Genomic DNA, 19,977 nt, shown 5'->3' with positions numbered 1-19,977 from the left:
TTTTAGCTTTGGATTTTCTTTGTTCAATCCCATCCCTCGGAACTAAAGCAGAAATTAAAGTCCCTCTGCCCCCAGGGACTGTGTTCCCAGGAAGCTGGAAACTAGGCTTTTTATTTTATTTTTTTTTCAGGCTTTTTAAAAGCAAGCTATAATGTGATAAGTCAGTTTTCTCAGGGAAATTAAGAAGAAAAAATTCACTTGTCTACTTCTGATGAATTAGAGCAGAACAAATCCATTGCGAGTTTAAAATACCATGTTGAGCTGGCATCCTGTGACTCATACCTCAGACCTCAGAAGGCTGAGATCTGAGCATGGTGGTTCGACGCCAGCCTGGGCAGGAAAGTAAGTGAGACTCTTATCTCCAACTAAGCACCAAAAGGTCAGAAGTGGAGCTGTGGCTCAAGTGGTAGAGGGCTAACATTGAGAGAAAAAAAAGTTCCAGGACAGTACCTAGGCCTTGACTTCAAGGTCCAGGTCTGGCACTAAGCAAAATGAGATTTAAAAACATACCATGTTGAAAATGCATTTAGCCCAGCCTACCTTATACATGCTCTGTCTGTGTAAGAGCATGTGCTGAATAGCTCCTGAGCTTTCTGGAAATACCATCTGAAACTCCCACCAAAGTTCCAATGTTCTAAGCCACCGATGATTATAACACATTCACACATGTACACACTCATGCACACACACACGTGCATGCACAGCTACAGGGTCAGGGGAAATGTGGAGCAGTGGGAACTTACACACACACTGGAAGGGGTGTTCAGTTGCCACACCTCTTAAACATAATGTTCAAGTCCCCGGATGGACAAGTAGACAAAGGCCTACACTTTCTCCTGAAAACATGAGCCAAAATGTCCCTGGAAGCTTTCCCTCAAAATGTCCCAAAGCTGAGAACAATCTAAAAGTCCAGCCCTTGAAGAATAGATGTGGAAGTTGTGTGGCTGCTCACGGAAGTGACATCATAGGAACAGAAAGCGGGTCACAGCATCGCCACCTCTCAGCCCAGCCTCACACATGAAGACTGGTCACCAGAGTCCTCTCCGCCCCCAGGGACTGTGTTCATGGGAAGCTGGAAACCAGGCTTTTTATTTTATTTTATTTTATTTTTATTGTAAAGATACTATACAGAGGGTTACAGTTACATGAGCAAGGTAATGAGTACACTTCCTATTGAGCATTGTTACCCCCTCCATTGTTTTCCCCCTACCATCCCTTCCCTCCCTACCTTCCCCAAGGGAAACCAGGCTTTTTAAAAGCAAGCTATGTGATAAGTCAGGGTAGGGGCTCCCTTGAAGGGTGGGTAACACTGGAGAAGGGCTGCCAGGAACTGGGGGCCCCTGGGGTGCTGCTAACACTGGTCTGAGTCTTGAGTTGGATGCTGGTCCACAAGGTTGTGTCCAGTGTGGGAAATGGTCCAGTTGTGCGTGTCTTCTGTACACATGAGATTTGAATGAGAATCTGTTTCCTAGTGGGATGAGTGTCAGGCTCCCCCAAAACCTTCTCCTGCCTTCTTCCCTGCAGAGTAGAAGGCCTGGGACTGACTTTCCTTGCTGCTCCGGGAAGGGAAAGAATGTTGGGGTTTGGGTGGGAAGTGGGGAGGCCTGAGAAAGGCAGTTGCGGAGTTGCCCGGTGCAGGGAGAAGGCAAAGAAGTCTTCCTCAGTGGGACCCCTGGGGAGAAAGGGTCTGGAGGGGGTCGCTGGGGCAAAAGCAGGAAGACAGGGCTTCCCAGAGGTGTGCGGGATGAGGATTGGCAGGTCTGGTCTCTGATTCTGCCCAGCCAGGCCCAGGCTGAGCACTGGTCTACCCACGTCAAGCGCCTGGCACCCTCAGGCCATCTCTGAGACTCCCCCTTCATGCCTTCCTAGGCCTGGCCGGCCCTGCTGGCCTCCCCCAGGCTGCCCCACACCCCGCTCCTGGCATGTGCCCAAACCCTCCCAGAACTTGCAATCTGTGTCTCTTCCATCAGGATCTCATGGTTTTCTTTCTCCTCTTAACTGTTTCACAGACCCACGCTTCTGTGGGGCCTCCTGGAGGCAGAGGGGAGGCTGTCCACATCACCAAGTCGTGTCCTGTCTCACCAGAGGCCCTGGGGAAGGGGCCCATTCCACAGAGGGAGAGAGTGGGGGCCAGCATGGTGAAGTGAAGGCGGAGCGGGACTTGGTACTAAGCACTGTTATGTTATGCACCGACACTTTGTATGCCCCACCCCAGCCCTCAGAATGAGCCAGTGGAGGAAACCGCTGATATTATCAGCACTTAAAAAACAGTTCATTGGTCCCTCTTATCATAGTATTGAAATTAAGTCTACTTACTTTATCAAGTCATGTTCATGCCCTGATTTTATATACTTGTATCTATCAATAAACATTGTGATACTTGGAAAAAAAAAACAGTTTATTGAAGTTTTACTTGTGCAGAAAAATGCAGAGATCTTAGCAGCTGGGTGAGTTTCCACACCCTAAACCTGACTCAGGGGAATAGCACCCAGGATAAGAAATAGAGCAGGTGATACAAACCTCAAAGAAAAGGCTCATAAATCAAACTGTTAAACATTGAAAAACCTCTATGAGTCAAAGAATGCCATAAAGAAGGTGATAAAGGCTGGGGTGGGGCTGAAGTGGTGAAGTACCTGTCTAGTAAACCGGAAGTCCTGAGTCTACACCACAGATGCACAGACAAATAAAAGGGGAACAATACAAATATTCATCAACTGATGAATGGGTAAATAAAAATGATTTATCTGGCTGAGTGCTGGTGGCTTACACCTGTATTCTAGCTACTCAGGAAGTTGAAATCTAAGGAACACAGTTCAAAGCCAGCCCAGGCAGGAAAGTCTGTGAGAATCTTGTCTCCAATTAACCACTCACAAACCAGAAGTAGAGCTGTGGCTCAAAATGGTAGAGTGCTAGCCTTGAGGGAAAGAGCTCAGGGACAGTGCCCAGGCCTTGAGTTCAAGTTCCACGACTAACAACAACAATAAAACAGTCTATCTGTTTGTTGGAATACTATCTTGCAATGAAAAAGAAAAAAGTACATTCACAATATTGGCTGGGACTTTAGCATACATTGTATGAAGTACCCAGAATAGACAAGGGCACAAAAAGTAGCCATGGACAGAGGATAAGGAGACAGGTCTGATTATTAATGAGAGCTTTCTTGGGAAGATGATGAAGTTCAAAAATTAGATCATGGTGATCGTTGAAGGCATCCTAAATATATTTAGAGTCACTGGATCTCACGCTTTGAAGAGGTGAACTCTGGCACTTTGTGTGTGTGTGTGCATGCGCGCACACACGTGTGTGTGTGTGTGCTGGTACTGGGGCTTGAGCTCAGAGCCTTGTTCTCTCTTTTGGCTTTTTCACTCGATAGTGGCTCTGCTACTTGAGCCACAGCTCCACTTCTGGCTCTTTGGAAGTTAATTGGAGATAAGTCTCAGACTTTCCTGCCTAGGCTGGTTTTGAACCATGATCCACAGATCTCCTGAGTAGCTGGGATTAGAGGTGTGAGCCACCAGCATCCAATTTCAATAAAGCATTTTAAACTAGACACTCCATGTTGATTTCTGCTCATCCCTTACTCTGCCTCCTTCAACTTTACCAAAAGACCAAAAGTGATGGATAGCCAATGATCTATTCTAATGCTACAATCAAGATTTCCTCCAGAACTCAGATCAGAACACACCTCCTTCCCTCTGAACTCCCACAGAACTCACATTATTCACTCAGGGATGATTTAGGAGGCACCTGCCATGTGCCTGGCACTTATTACAGTTTACATAATTCTTTAAATACTCACCTTATCTCTACTATTATGCTATATACACGTTTGGAGGCAGAAGGCTGGATCTTCTTACTGTCTGTGTACTCAGAACCCAGCAATGCGACTGACATACCACAGGCCACGAGCTCTCCGTGAAAGTCAGATCTGAGTCATCACTCATCCCTGTACAAACAGCCCAGTATCTAACACGAATATAAAATGGCTAGATGGCCAGGTTCATGCTGGTAATCCTAGCTACTCATAGGGCTGAGACCTGAGGATCATGGTTTGAAAGCAGCCTGCGGAGGAAGTCTATGAGATTCTTATCTCCAACTAACCATCAAAAAGCCAGAAGTAGAAGTGTGGTTTAAGTGGTAGAGCACCAGCCTTGAGAATAAAAGCTCAGGGACAGGGTCCAGGCTCTGAGTTCAAGCAGGACTGGCAAGTATATACACACATGCTCACATGCGCGTGCGCGCGCGCGCGCACACACACACACACACACACACACACACACACACACACACACACGGTTAAATAACAAAGATGGCTTCATGACTAGCTAGGCAAAGTTTTTGAAAGGTGATGTGGAGAATAAGAAGAATGAGGGTTGGAAATCTAGATCTATATCTAAGGTATAAATCAATATTCAATAATGAGAACAAATTATAAAAATCTATATGTTGGGACCCTAAGAAACAATAAAAGGTTAAAGAATGACAACAACAAAAACACTAAACTATAAAACATTTTATTTGTTGGTAACAAGGCCATTTTATGTTAAAATTTGTAAATGTAGGTAAATTAGTACTTAGAAGACAATGTATAGTCTTAAATAATTATAGCAGAGAAGATACAGATAAAAAATAAATAAATATTTTCCTCAAGAAAAGGGAAAACAGTCTTGGAACAATGCAATAAAAATAGAAAAAATAATAAAGGTAAGAATAGAAATTAATAGAAATACAATAATTAAGACAAAGATAATCAAACAAAGGCAAAATTTGGCCCTTTAAAAAGACTACTTAGGTGGCCACCCGGTGGCTCATGCCTGTAATCCTAGTTACTCAGGAGGCTGAGTTCTGAGGATCACAGTTCAAAGCCAGCCTGGGCAGGAAAGTCCATGAGACTCTTATTTCCAATAAACCACTCAGAAAGCCTATGGCTGAATTGGCAAAGTGCTAGCCTTGAGCTGAATTGCTGAGGGACAACGTTCAGGCCCAGAGTTCAAGCCCCATGACTAGAAAAAAAAAGACTATCTAAACGGACAAACTCCTGAAGGAAATTGGCCTGGAGAAAAAGAAATGGCACAAGAAAACAATATTAGGGATAAAATGAGATATAACTACATATGTTGCCAATACTCAAAAAAAGGGGGAAATTCTGGGGGAACCCATACTTGCAATCCCTGCTATTTAAGAGGTGGAGCCTGAGAGGGTAATAGATCCAAGCCAAAAAGGGCAATAAGTTGGTGAGCACCCCATCGCAATGAAATAAGCCTAGGTTGGTGGTGCTCCTTTAATCTCAGTTATATAAGAAATACAGGTAGAAGGTCAGCCCTTGGCAAAAATCACAAGAACCTTTCTGAAAAAATAACTAAAGCATAAAACAGCTGGAAGTATGGACCAATTACTTAGCAAGCATGGGCCCTGAGCCACAAGGAGAAAGAAGAGAAAAGAAAGGGAGAGAGAGAAGGCAGATTTTGAGCAACCTTGAATCAATTAATTTGAAATGGAAAACACAATGGGAAGACGTAAAATGCCAATTTTATTTTAAGACAAACAGAAAGCTTATATCACATAGATATCTTTCAGAGAACAGAAAAAGAGTGAATAATCCCCGTCATTTTTATGAGCTAACATAAGCTTCTCACCAAATAGGACACAGAGAAAGGAGAACTACAGGCCAGTCTCACTCATAAACACAAAATGTAAATCCTTAGTGAAATACTAGCCAAATTGCTGGGCAGAGTGGCACACGCCTCTAACGCCAGTATTTGGGATGCTGAAGGGGAAGCATGCACTTCAGCCCAGCGCGGGTTACATAGTGAATTGCTGTCTCAAAAAACAAATAAGCAAACCCCAAACAAAAAAACCCAACAATAACAGTAATACAAGTTAGTCAAAAAGATCCATCAATATGTATTAAAAATACATCCAAAATGGGCTAAATCTTAGGAATACAAGGTTGATTTAACATGAGAAAATCTTTGTCATTCAGCACATAAATTGGTTAAAGGACAAAAACCATGGGAGCATATCAAGAGATGCAGAAAAAAATTTGTTAAATGTTCGTGATTTAAGAGCCATGGCTGGCAGTGTGGTTCAAATGGTAGTGCACCTGCCCAGCAAGCAGATGGCTCTGAGTTCAAACCCCAGCAACTACTAGTACTGAAAAAATTCTAAAAAAGTTATGAATGAATTTTCATAAATTTGAAATAAAGATTGTATCTGCAATTAACAAAATAAATGTGACTGCAAGCTTTTCCTTTTAAGACCAGAAACAAGTCTATTGGCTTTCCACTTGGCAAATATTATCCTATATCTTATTGGAGGTCTCACTCAGAGCAATGAGACAAGAAAAAAAAAAAAAAAGAAAAGACTAAAAACCTGAGGGAAAAAATAGAACAGTCAACTCTTAAAAGTGATGGTCAGCCAGGTGCCAATGACTCAAACCTGTAATTCCAGCTAATTGGAAGGCTGAGATCTGAGGATTATGATTTGAAGCCAGCCCAGACAGGAAAGTGCATGAGACTCTTATCTCCAATTAACCATCCAGAAACCAGAAGTGGCGCTATGGCTCAAGTGGTAGAGTGCTAGCCTTGAGCTGAAGAGCTGAGGGACAACAGCGCCCAGGCCCAGAGTTGAAGCCCCACAACAACAACAACAACAAAAAAGTAAGTTAAAATTTGTGAGTTAAAGGCTGGGAAGGTGGCTCAGTGGTACAGTGCTTGCCTTGCATGCATAAGGCCCTGGGTTCGGTTCCTCAGCACCACACAAGCAGAAAAAAACCGGAAGTGGTGCTGTGGCTCAAGTGGTAGGGCGCTAGCCTTGAGCTGAAGAGCTGAGGGACAGTGTCCAAGCCCAGAGTTCTGGCCCCATGACTGGCAAAAAAAAAAAAAAAATTGTGAGTTAAAGCTGGGTACCAGTGGCTCAAGCCTGTAAACTTAGCTACTCAGGAGGCTGAGATCTGAGAATCACAGTTCAAAGCCAGTCTGGGTAGAAAGTCTGCAAGACTCTTATTTCCAATTGTCCACAAAAGAGTTGAAGTGGAGCTGTGGCTCAAGTGATAAGCGTGCCAGCCTTGAGCAAAAGAGGCTCAGGCACAGCTCTCAGGCCCTGAGTGCAAGCCCCAGGACTGGCATGTGCATGTGCATGCACGCGTACACACACATACACACAAACCAAACCAAAAACCAAAACTGTGAGTTAAGTAACATGTGAGTTAAGCACTTTTTTTAATTTTTCGTTAGTGCTAGGGTTGAACTCAAGGCCTTCTACTTGCCCGGAAAGCACTCTACCAACTCAACCATAGCCACAGCATCAGGTCATTTTGCTTTAGTATGTTTTCAGAGAGGGTCTTGTGCTTTTGCCTGGCACAGCCTCAGCCGTGACCATCCTACCTCTGCCTCCCACATAACTTGGACTGTAGACAGGTACCACCACACCTGGCCATATCTAACATCTCTGAGAGGAGGAACTTTGTCTTGCTCAATGCTGAGTCCTTTCTTTCTCAGGAGGTCTGGCACATGGTCGGTGCTCAAAGTCTTCCTGAGTTGTTGAATGAAGGTGCAGGGGTTGGGGTGAAGGGGTGCAGAGACAGGCCAAGATCTCAGGAACACTGTGGCGACAACAATTTATAACCAGCTTGTGACTGGCAGAGTTCCAGCCAGGCCTTGGGAGACAGGCGGCCTCCCAGGCTGCTGGAGGAAGAACTTGCTCTCAGAGTGGGAGGGTGATCTGACTCCGAACATGATCCGTGCCATTAGCCCTGGGAGGTAGCCCCTTCTCCTCTTTCTTTTGGCTCTTTTCAAAGTCAACTTAATCCTTCCGGTAAGACTGGCAAATAGAGCCAGAATTTATTGCTCCGGGAACTAGTTACAACAACCCCTATCTTATCGCTGTTCACTTAAGCTCGGCTTGAAAAACCAATCAGTCTATTTCCCAATCCCTTCCCTGCCCCTTACCACCACACTTCCCTCTGTAGTCCAAGTATTCAGGCAGAGCAATGTGAGTGTGGATGTATTTGTATGTGTGTATATGGGTGTGTATGTATATGAGTGTGCATATGTATGTGAATGTGTGTGTGCTGGGTGTATATGAGCATGGATGTGTTTACATGTGTGTGAACATGTGTATGGTGTGTGTACATTAGTGTGTATGTGTGTGAGTGTGTGTGAAGGGAGATTGGGCACCTAATCACAAGCACACACAAGGAAACCTTCCAGATCCTGTTTTCCAGTGCATTGAGCATGTGCTGATTTTGTGTGCTGCGGGCTTTACTTGTTTGGTGCCTCCTTCCTGCAGCCTATGCCAGACTTGGCCCAGATCAGTCTGAGGGCAGACCACGCGTTCTGCAACATTGTGTTCCTTGATTCGCTTTGGGTTTTGTAAATGTTTTCAAGTGCAACTTCTCAGGGGCCTTTCTTTCCCTGCCCAGCTCAGAGTGTAGAGCTGTTCTCTGGGACTGGTGTGGGGTCCAGAGCTCATGGAACCTGCAGCTCTCCCATCCAATCCCCCAAAGCACCCCTCCCCAGCATGAGAGCCCCTGCCCAGAGCCTCCTGCAGTGGCATAGGCTCTCTGCCTTGCCAAGGTCGTGGTGAAGGCTCCAAACAGGGCATCCTTGCCTGCTGGTTTGGTTAGGGGAGAGACTCCCTCTGGAGTCTCACCACAGCAGACCCAGGGCCAGGAGTGAGGGCGTAAGGGCAGCCTGACCCCTGCTGGGGACAGAGGCCGGGAGGCTTTGCTGGTTCTGCTCACAGCTGGCACATCAGGAACAGATGCAGGGTGATGAGACCACTGATAAATCTGTTCATTTCCCGAATGTCACTCCCATCTCGGACAAGGTCCCCTCCTCTGACAGACTCCCCAGAGAGCTGGGGTCCAGCTGGCCACAGACCCAAATGGCAGCTGAGCCATAATGTAACTCTAATGAACTGTCCCTCAAGCCACAGCGTTGGCCTTACTGCCCCCACCTGGAAGTTCAGGCTCTTGGATTAACCCTTCCTTCCCCAGCCTCAGGAAAGCTAAGAGCCTAGAGCATGGGGCAAAGAAGGGCTGGGCTGGCTACCCATTGCTGCTGAAATAATTACCCTTCTGATGCTTTCTGCCCACGCAGTTCATCTTCCAGGAACCTTTTTCTTGTTTTCTTCACCTAACGAATCCCTCACCACCCTGTGGACCTCTGTCAGGAATCACTACCTTCCAGTTAGGTTTGAGTCACTTGTTGAAAAGTTGTTCCTGGACTGGGAAGTTGGCTCAGTGATAGAGTGCTTGCCTGGCATGTATGAGGCCCTAGGAAGCTGGAAGTGGCGCTGTGGCTCAAAGGACAGGGAGCTAGCCTTGAGCTGAAGAGCTAAGAGTGTAGAGCTGTTCTCTGGGACAGGTGTGGGGTCCAGAGCCCATCGAACTTGCAGCTCTCCCATCCAATCCCCTGAAGCACCCCTGGGCGCTGTCCCTCAGCTCTTCAGCTCAATGCTAGCACCCTACCACTGGAGCCATAGCATCACTTCCGGCCTTTTCTGCTTATGTGGTACTGAGGACTCGAACGCAAGGCCTCATGCATGCAAGGCAAGCCCTTTACCAGTGAGCCACCTTCCCAACCCCTCAAAGCACTTTTCCTAAGCACATTTAGCCACTGTGTTTCCTTCAAGACTGCTTGTGCCACGCAGGTAAGGACCAAGTTTACTTTTGCCAGCTGTACTCATAGTGCCTCTCTCCAGTGCCTGCTAAGAAACATGGTAGGGATGTGGCTGGGCATGGTGATGCATACCTGTAATCCCTGCTTTGGAGAGGTTGAAATGGGATTATCACGAGGCCAGCTTGGGTTATATAGTGAAATGCAGAAAGAAAAGGAGACTTGGGTATTTTTACTGTAAAATTACAGTCCTTATGGAGATGATAACACTATAATGGAAAAGGCAGTGGGTATCAGAATCTAGCCACCTTCTTGTTTTCAGAAGAGGAAACTGAGGTCCAGAGAAAGAGTCAGCAGGGCTCAGAGTCCACACAAACAGACAAGAAACCAGTCTGCTGATGCAATCCCTCATCCGCTCTTTTCCATCTGTCAAAACCTCCTTCAGCCCCTGACCTTCACCATGGACATTTGCTAACAGATCCCTCCCTTGGCCCTGAGGCTTCAGACAAAGACTCTGGAAGTTGTTAGCAAAGCCTTTCTTTCTGGAAAATTCTAAGGTTTGAAACCACCAAAAGATATACAGTTCTTCTTTTGAAAACTCTCCACTCTGAGGGTTCTATCCAGGTGGGTCCTGGAAGAACATTTAAGCTACCTGGGGCCTGCGATGTCCCAAAGCCAATTCCAAGAGGGGAAACTGAGGCCAGAGTAGGCCAAGAACTTCCCTCAAGTCCCCCAGGGAACCAGTGACAGGTCCGGTCATCCCTAGGCTGATGTTTCTAGCTCAAAAGCAACCTCAGGCTCTGCCCTGATCTGACCATTCCTGAGACTAGAGCTTCTCCCACAGACTGCAGACCGCAGACTGGTACAGCGATGCATGTGCCTGTCCCAGATGCTCAGCAGAGGAAGAACTCTGCAAAGGGAGCTGACACTCCAAGAATGTTCATCATAGTGGCCAACGTTTAAAAACCAGAGAGATTGTGATTCAAAATCTCTTAGAAAAATCAGATAATTTGGCAATACAGTCAGGCGTGCTGACACTTGGCTGACTTGAGCGTGGCTGTCAGGCAATCACAACACTTTCTTGTCCCCAGCTGACCAGATCCTCTCCTTTCATTGCCTTCCCAGCCTCTCTTCAACTCCCAATCCAGTGCTTACACAAGCTATAGCTGATGCCTGCAGGGACATTCATCAGTGGTCGGAAGGAGGGAGGGCGAGCCCCCCCACCGCTTATCTGAAACCACATAGAACAGGTGGTGTGACACAGTGCAATTCCAGAGCCTAATAAACCTTCATTGCCTCACAACCAGTGCTTGTTTTGGCTGAGGCTGATAAGAAAAGCCACCACTGGGAACGAGTTCACAGACTTTCAGCCATTGCAATGAGATGCAGAGGCCTCTATGTTCCAGACACATCTGGGGCCATGGCTGAATGGCCCTTGTGAGGTTTCACAGGCTACCCCAGAAATTATCAAGAGTCTGGCTGGTGTCTTTGGGATTCTTGAGCAATGACAGTACCCAGACAAATGGCCTTTCTGTGACATGCCAGGCCAGAGGATTCCTGACCCTGCCGGAGCCATTACCATGATCCTGGGGAGGAATGTAGTGTGCGTCCTACAGCAATGTCAGGGTGCTAAGCACCTCATCAGAGGGAAGCCTGGAAAATCTCAGCAGACACTCCTTAACACGTTCTTGGCCAGCTTCCAACTTTAAAGTAGCTTTGCATCTACCATGTTTAACAGGAGTCTCATCTGCAAGTCCACTGCAGGGCAGAGGCTCTGGACCATTGGATCTCAGAGGGGACATTCCATTTCAACTACTTCTCTGCCTCAGAAGAGAAGCTCCTTATAGCTGACATCCACTCAAGACTCATCGGCCACCACGGTGGGTATAAGTCATCCTGAGAACCAGCCAGAAGTCCTTCCCTGCTGGAAACTCCCAGCTCTGCCCCCTTGTCCTTTTACCATCTGGGCAAGAACCATCTTTATCCTCTGGCCACAAGTATAGCCACCAAGCACACCATGCTTGTTTTTTTCTTCTTCTTCCGGCAACACCCTTCTAGATCCTCCAGCCTTTCCTTGGAGGATGGAGTTTTGAGGCCTAGCCACCCTCCGGCAATTGGCCAGTGGTCCTCATGAGCATCTTTTGACAGCAGCTGTGACCTCAGAGGACACAGCTCTTGGCCCAGCATCTCCACAGAGGGAAGGCTGAGTCCAGCTGTGGGCCCTCACAGGCTCACTCAACCCAGAGTTTGCACAGCCAGTTCCAGAGCAGCAAACAGTTTGTGTTTCCTTAACAAATACATAGCTCAGCTTATTTGGGTACTATGAATCCAGTTCCCCACAGTCCCATGAGATAGGGCCTAGTTCTAGTGTACAGCAGAAACTTCCAGAGAGATCTGGAAACACCTAGGTGTTCACTGTAAGTCAGATCCATGCCTAGATGTGCCTGGCCCACTGTTGCCAGTGATCAAGCTGGGACTTCAACAAGATTCCACTTCGAGGGCTCTTTGCCTGGCATACTGAGTGGATTAATCTGATTTCAGGGAAGAGAAAAATCAATCTTGCAGGGAGCAATACCACTGTGATCCTATCCAGAGAAACAAATGCATTCTGACCCGGCTTTGAGACTGGACATTGCATATGCAAGAGATCACCATAATACAGCAGGTCCCTGAGCCTGCGAATGGAGAACTAGCCCACCTTAGACCCCAGATTTCAATAATGCATGTTAGGAAATACATGGACACCTCAATAACTAATATAGCCATTAAGCTATGAAGCTAAGAGACATCATGGTCTCTGCTCAAGTTTGTGTAAGCTGGGAATATGGTTTAGTGGCAGAGTGCTTCCTTAGCAAGCACGAAGCCCTGGGTTCGATTCCTCAGTACCACAGAAACAGAAAAAACCAAAGTGGTGCTGTGGCTCAAGTGGTAGAGTGCTAGCCTGGAGCAAAAGAAGCTCAAAGACAGTGCTCAGGCCCTGAGTTCTAGCCCCAGGTCTGGCAAAAAAAAAGTCCATGTGACATTAAAGCTAGAGATCTTGCTGGGCTCTGGTGGCTCATGACTGTAATCCTAACTACTCAGGAGGCTGAGATCTGAGGACTGTGGTTCAAAGCCAGCCCAGGCAGGAAAGTCCATGGCCTCATCTCCAATTAACCACCAGAAAACCAGAAGTGGCTTGGTGGCTTAAGTGGTAGAACGTTTGTCTTAAGCTAAAAAGCTCAAGGATAGTGCCCAGGCCCAGAGTTCAAGCCCCATGACTGAAAAAAAAAAAAGACTAAAGATCTTTCTTAGAAGGACCCTGGGAGAAAGACAGGCACTGTGACGACATAATAAGCCATAGACAGCCTCTGTCCCCAGAGCTCATTACTGAAGATGGTGCAATTATCTCTTCATTCCTGTGTCTCCAAGTCCTGTTTCTCCCATTTTTGGGCAACCCCAGCACTACAAACCATAAGATGGGGTGGCATCTCCTGGTAGCTGCATCTAGTGGCAGACATTATTGCCCTCTGCTACTTTCTACCATGCAGGTGGCAATGTGTGCCATGCACTTGGCAAAATACTTGAGATGCTGTGTGCCTACATAGCCTCACTCTCAACTATTCAAGTCTGCTGTTGGGTAAAAGCGGCCACAACCTTATGTACTAAATCTGGCTGAGGTCAGTCTGTTACAATAGGCACATTACCAGGCCTTCAAAAGCATACTTTCAGCTCATGCCTGTAATCCTAGCTACTCAGGAGGCTGGGATCAAAGCCAGCCAGGAAAGGAAAGTCCATGAGACTCTTATCTTCCAAAAAGCCAGAAACAGAGTGATGGCTCAAGTGCTAGAGGGCCAGCCTTGAGTGAACAAACTAAGGGGCAGCACTCAGGCCTTGAGTTCAAGCCCTAGTACTGGTGCAAAAAAGGAATAAACCATACTTTCAAATACTTTAGCCACACCCTGTGCCCACAAAGGATAAGCCACCCTTAACTATTCATTAACATACACAAAGAGCCTCTATTTCATAAATTGATTTCTACCTTTGTTCCAGTCCTTTGTTGTCAAACCACCCCAGCATCTCTAATCTTGTTCTGGGTGGTGGGAAATGCACCCACCTCTCCTGTAATCAATGAAAACACTGGGAGGTAACACTAGACATAAACCAAGCCCTAGGAAAGATTAGTAACTGCCAGTTAGACTCCATGTGGTTCAGGGGTAGAGCACTTGCCTAACATGTGTGAGTTCAATCCCCAGCACTACATAGTAACAACAAAAACAAAATTCAGCTCTCCAATTTACCTCTTCCATTTTATGGACCCAAGTGTCCTTCTGTTATTCAATATTCCTTCCCTCACAATGGTTAGCAGTGATAAAATTACTCCTTTTAGGATAGCTGGTAGTTTATGTGAACTCTATACTAGATAAACCCAGATAAGCCATTTTACTGCAGAGGTTCCCTCGTGTGCCCAAACTGAAAGCAATAAACCAGGCAGCATCAGCCAGCCATGGGAACTTGGAAGAGAATTTCCTTTCTTTGGATCTCAGTTTTCCTCTTGGCTAAAATAAGGTTTTCCATGTCTATCTTCCTCCAATAAGTAGGGTAGTGACCAAAAAAAAAAAAAAAAAAAAAGCTGGAACTGAGTGTCTGTGGTTCATGCCTGTAATCCCAGCTACTGGGGAGGTTTTACATTGGGAGGATCTGGGTTTGAGGCCATTCCCAGCTGAAAAGGATGTGGTGTTATTAGCTATACTAGGGGGCTGAACATAGGCAAATTGCACCTGCGTGCATGTCTAGGGGAGGAAGCAAGACTCTTTTTTGGGGGTGGGGGTGGGGGGTTGGTCATGGGGTCAGGGCCTCGGCACTGTCTCTGAGATTGTTTTGCTCAAGGCCAGCACTCTACCACTTGGGCCACAGAGCCACTTCCAGCTTTTTCTATTTTTGTGGTACTGAGGAATTGAATCTCGGGCTCCATGCATGCTAGGCAAGCATTCTACCAATAAGCCACATTCCTAGCCAACAAGACTCTTACCTTAAATAACAGTTAACAAAATCAGGGCTGGAGGTGTGGCTTAGCAGTAGGAGCACCTGCCTGGCAAATGTGAGGCCTTGAGTTCAAACACTAATATTGAGGAATGAAGGAAAGGAGGGAAGGAGGGTGAGAAAGGAGGGGGGAAGAAAGAAGAAAGAAGGAAAGAAAGAGGGAGGGAAAGAAGTAAAAAATACGGACTTGGATCCCAGTTCCATCACATCCTTGGGCAAGTGATGATCTCTGAGTGTTTCCTCGACTCTAAAAGGGCTCCTGTGATGTTACTGAGTTGTGAGGTAGAAAGAGGATAAAGGAGGGTCACCCACATCTTCAGCACGGTAAGCGATCTTTCTCTCATAAGGAGTTAAATGTCAGTGTTCCCACTGAACCCTTGTCACATAATTTGCTGATATTCTGGGGCGGGGGGGGGAGAGGTCTTCTCTTCAATTTCTATATATATAATTGTTCATTTTTACCTATTTTTCTTTTGTTATTTGAGGGTTGCTTTGATTTTTGGCAGTCCTGGGGATTTTTTTTTAAGTCCATGTATTATTTAGTGCCTAGATATTTGATGATTTTTCTTTTTAGTGTTGATTTCTAATTGAACTCCTCTGTGATCAGAGATATGTTACCATTGCTTGATTCTTTTCTAATTGTCTGAGATTTGTTTTGTGATCTGGAATATGGCCTATATTACCAAATGACACTTGTACATTTGAGAAGAATTTGTATTCTGGTGTTGTTGTCAATTGGATCAAATTAATAGTGCTATACGCTCTAATGCTAATACCACAAACTGGGTGGATGAAACAACAGGAATTTATTTTTTCTTAATTCTAGAGGCTGGAAGACTGAGCTCAAGATGCCAGCATGGTTGGGGTCTGGCAAGAGCTTGCTCTCTGGCTTGACAGCCACCCTCACATATGTCTCTTATAAAATCTTCCCCATGACTCAAGTACCTTCCAAAGTCTCTGTGTTCATATAGTATCTCACCAAGGATTAAGATCTTAACCTATGTGTTGAGGGGGAGGCACATATATTTAGCTCTTAGATAAGGGTTCCAGTTTTTGCTTTATGTATCTTAAAGCTCTGCTATTAAATGCATAAATATTTAAGAGGATTAGGTCCTCTTTATTACCAATAGGAAAGGAGCTTCTTTATCACTAGCAATATTCTTTTTTTGACATCTGATTTGTCTGATATTATTATCCAGTTTTCTGGATAACTATGAATTTTTGAAAAAGGATCTCACTCTGAAGCTCACTATGGATTGGCCTTGAACTCTCAATCATGTTTCTGTCTCCCAGGTGCCTGGATTATATATGTGCGTTACAACACCTGGCTGAATTTCTTGCTTTCTGTTTGAGCTTGTCATGCCTCACCCAACACTGAGACTCACAAGGTCAAGGTCAAGGTCAAGGGGACCTTGTGGAGAATTCTGTGAAGCTACATCTTCTCTGTTATTGCTCTCCACAAATTCTAGCCCGCTGAGCCTTTCTAAACCCTGATGACTGTCCCAACTCAGTGATGCAGATAAGCAGTGCCCTGAATGAGTAAGGTGGGCCAATTACAGTGTTTTTCCTTCACTCAGGGACTCAGAGGCCTTTGCTTCCTCTATTAATTATTGCCTGAAACATTTGTTTTTATGAATGTTGTTTGCTTTTCTGTTTGTGGCAGAGGGCAGGTCCCATAGTAGTTAATCCATCATGGGTGCATGGGAAAGTTTCTAACCTAGTTGTTTTCATTATTGGTTTATACTTCATTTAATAATAGGGACTCTCTGCACGCTGGTAAACTTTAAAAAAAAAAAATTGTTGATATTAAGTTCACTGGGTTTAGTTCCTGAGTTTCACCAGGAAGCCAGATTGTCTCTGTTCATATTGTCATGAAGGGTTGAACTAGAAAGATCTTCTAGATTAACTATTACTTAAATAAACTTTCTTGTGTGTGCGTGGGGCTGGGGGGGGGGGAGAGGGCGAGGTTAACTGGGCCTAGGGCTGTGCTTGACAGGCAAACTCTATGCCACTTAGGCCACACCTCCAGCTTAAATTAACTTAAACTCACATTAAAAAATTTTTGGGATTTTTGAGATGAGTGCCAAGATCGTTCAAGGGAAAAAAAGAATCTCTTCAGCAAATAAATGGTTTTGAGACCAGGAAACAAAAGCAAAAATATACAAATGGGATTATATCAAACTAAAAACCTGCATAGCAAAGGAGTCAATCATCAGAGTAAGCAGACAACTTACAGAATGAAAAACATATATTTGCACACCATTCCCTCAAAGAAGGTATTAGTATCCAAAATATGTAAGGACCTCAACAACAAAAAGCCCCCAAACTCCACAAATAATCCAATTTAAAAATGGTAAATGAAAGCCAGGAGCTCTTGGCTCACACCTGTAATTCTAGCTACTCAAGAGGCTGAGATCTGTGGACTACAGTTCAAAGCCAGCCCAGGCAGAAAAGTCTTTAAGACTCTTATCTCCAGTTAACCACAAAAAGCCAGAAGCGGAGCTGTGCTTCAAATGGTAGAGTACTAGTCTTGAGCACAAAAGATCAGAGACAGTGCCCAGTAGCAAGGCCGGGGGTGGAAGGGAAGCAAACAAAAACAAGAACAAAAACAGTAAATAAGTTGGGTAATAGTGGCTTATATCTACAATTCTAGCTATTCTAGGCCGAGATCACGGTTTGAAATCAGCCTGGGCAGAAAAGTTTGCTAAACTCTCCCTCTCTAAAATAACCAGGAAAAAAAGCAGGATGGAGAAGCATGGTTCAAGTGGTAGGAGTGCTAGCCCAGCAAGCAAACTGAGCAAATGAGAGGCCCTGAGTTCAAACTTCGGAATGGGCAAAAAAGAAAAGAAATCCTTGGCAAAATGATGTGACCAGACATTTTCCAATAGAATGGTATGGGCACAACTGGATATCCACCTGCAAAAGAATGAGGACAGATTCTTACCTCATCATACACAAAAATTAACTCAGCATATAAAGGCTAAAACTCTGAAATCTTAGAACAGAAGTTAACCTTCATGAACTTGGACTTGACAACATTCACTTAGATACGATCCCACCACAAACAGAAAAAAAAAGTAATTCATTAAAATTAAAACAAACCAACCTATTCAGAAGGCTGAGATCTGAGAATCAAGATTTGAAGCAGTAGTCAAATCTGAGAGACTGCCCCATTTGCTAGGAAATGGAAAGACTTGGAAAAAATTACATTAAGTGAAGTAAGCCAGGCCCAAAGAAACACAGGTCCCATGGTTTCCCTTATTTGCAATAACTAGTATATGTCTGAGTCAAGCAGAAAAGGTCAGATAAGTTGATGTTAGGGGAATGAACCCCAAGATAAGTATTCAAATTTTTTTTTGTTTTTTTCTCTTTCATGCAATTGTTTCTAACATATTTATGATTTTTGGTTCCGGTCGTGGGGCCTGAGCTCTGGGCCTGGGCGCTGTCCCTCAGCTCTTCAGCTCAAGGCTAGTGCTCTACCACTTGAGCCACAGCGCCACTTCGGGTTTTTTCTTTTTGCTTATGTGGTGCTGAGGAATCGAACCCAGGGCCTCATGCATGCAAGGCAAGTGCTCTACCACTGAGCCACCTTCCCAGCCCCATATTTATGATTTCTTTGTTGCTTTGTATGTCCTTCCCCCACGGTATAACCCATGTATAACCCACTGTATTTGATGTTGGTATAATTTGTGGAGGGGAAGAGAAAAAACAAATCATTTAACTAGGGATACAGGTGGACCCATTGCAACAATGAGATGTACAAGTCGTTATGTCGGAAAATGAACTTTACAACTTTGGTGGGGGTGGGGGTACGGGAAGGGATGGGAAGGGGAAACAAGGAGGAGACAACAATGCTTGATAAGAAATGTACTCGTTATCTTGCCCATGTAATTGTAACTCCTCTGTACGGTATTCTCACAATAAAAAAAAAAAAAAAAGATTTGAAGCAGTAGTCAAATCTGAGAGACTTTTATCTCCAATTAACCAATAAACAACCAGAAGTGGAACTCTGGCTTTAGCCTTACGCAAGAGCATGAGGCCCCATGGCGAGAGAATAAAAAGACAATGTATGGGGTAGGAGAAAAATATGTGAAAATCTCATACTTGGGAAGGGTCTAGTTACCAGAATACATAAAGAACTTTCACAACTACACAACAAAAAAGGAATTCACAAGTGGACATAGGACTCAAAATAGCTTTTTCTCCAAAGATAGTATTTAAATAGCCAACAAGCACCTGAAAAGATGCTCAGTGTCAGCAGTCATTAGGAAAGCCTTCACGTGGAGAAAATGGAACCCTCTTACATTGCTAGTGGTCATGTAAAATGGTATAGCTAGTATGGAAATCTATCTGCTGGTTACTTGTGGAAGTTAATCTTGACAGCTTGATTGGATTGAGAGATACTCAGATTACTAACACTCACTCACTTCAGGCTCAGGGGAGGCATATTCTCAGGCTGTGCATGAAACTCACATGGAACAAGGAAGCCAGCCACATCTGAGCTCCGTTTTTCTCAAGCAAGTACATCTGCTGCTGCGACATTGCCAGTGGACATAAACTCCACTCTCTTCAGCCTTTCACCATGGACTAAAACCAGTCACTCCAGGGGGTTTCCAGTCCTCAGTCTTGGTACTGCATCCCAGCTGCAGAGGACCGAGGTCAATGCAATGAGATGATGGGAAAATTGGACTTGCTACAGCTGCCTCCTTTTCATAAAAAGTAGAGGAACTAATTCATACTGCTAATTTTAATATGTATCAAACCAGTGGTAGGAATGAATTTTTAATGCAAAATAACTATTTCAGTCTAAAAAAAAAAAATGAACAAACTGGGCTTTCAAGTCTACATGGAGCTGTACGAACCCTGACCTACTGTGCGGGAGAATAATGGATTCTTAATTGAATTTGTGCCTCAGAGTGGAAGAAATGATTTTTAAATGGAAATCCCCACTGAGGTGGTGGTGAGAAATGAGCTTAGCAGAAGAAATTATTCTAGAAGAAAGTGAGGGCAAAAACTAGGCTAGATCCAAAATAAGCCAAAAAGATTGTATCTGGTGCAGTGCTCACCTGACTTCTGGTCTTGGCCCTGCCCCCTGGTCCTGGCTCCCTGGTCTCCAGGGTATCTTGAGAATGTGTCTGGCAAGAATAGAAATCTTATTCACTTGTCTAATATGTATCATATCTTAAGACATGATATCCTAAGTTCTCTAGGACTTCACATGCAACACAACAACCCTTAGCTGTAGTGTTTGGCTAAGAGCCTGGAAATAATTTAAACCAACACCACTGTTTCATAGATAACTAAGGCCCAGAGAGGGAAGTACCTCACCCAGAAAGGT

At 44.8% G+C, this 19,977-nt stretch overlaps 1 protein-coding gene across 1 annotated transcript in view; it reads right to left on the bottom strand.

The window, feature by feature from the left end:
* Positions 1-13,076: 13,076 nt before the first annotated feature.
* The window catches only part of Rprd1b (regulation of nuclear pre-mRNA domain containing 1B), a 59,611-nt gene continuing 52,710 nt past the window's right edge, over positions 13,077-19,977 (bottom strand). The window contains exon 8 of the transcript XR_006149677.1: positions 13,077-13,087. The gene's annotated coding sequence lies outside the window, so the exon portion shown is untranslated. The remainder of the gene's footprint in view (positions 13,088-19,977) is intronic.

Source organism: Dipodomys spectabilis, unplaced genomic scaffold (genome assembly GCF_019054845.1).
Source record: "Dipodomys spectabilis isolate Male_0828 unplaced genomic scaffold, ASM1905484v1 ptg000175l, whole genome shotgun sequence".
NCBI classification, from domain to species: domain Eukaryota; kingdom Metazoa; phylum Chordata; class Mammalia; order Rodentia; family Heteromyidae; genus Dipodomys; species Dipodomys spectabilis.
The sequence above is the reverse complement of the archived record's forward strand: the minus strand, read 5'-3'. Positions and strand labels throughout refer to the sequence as shown.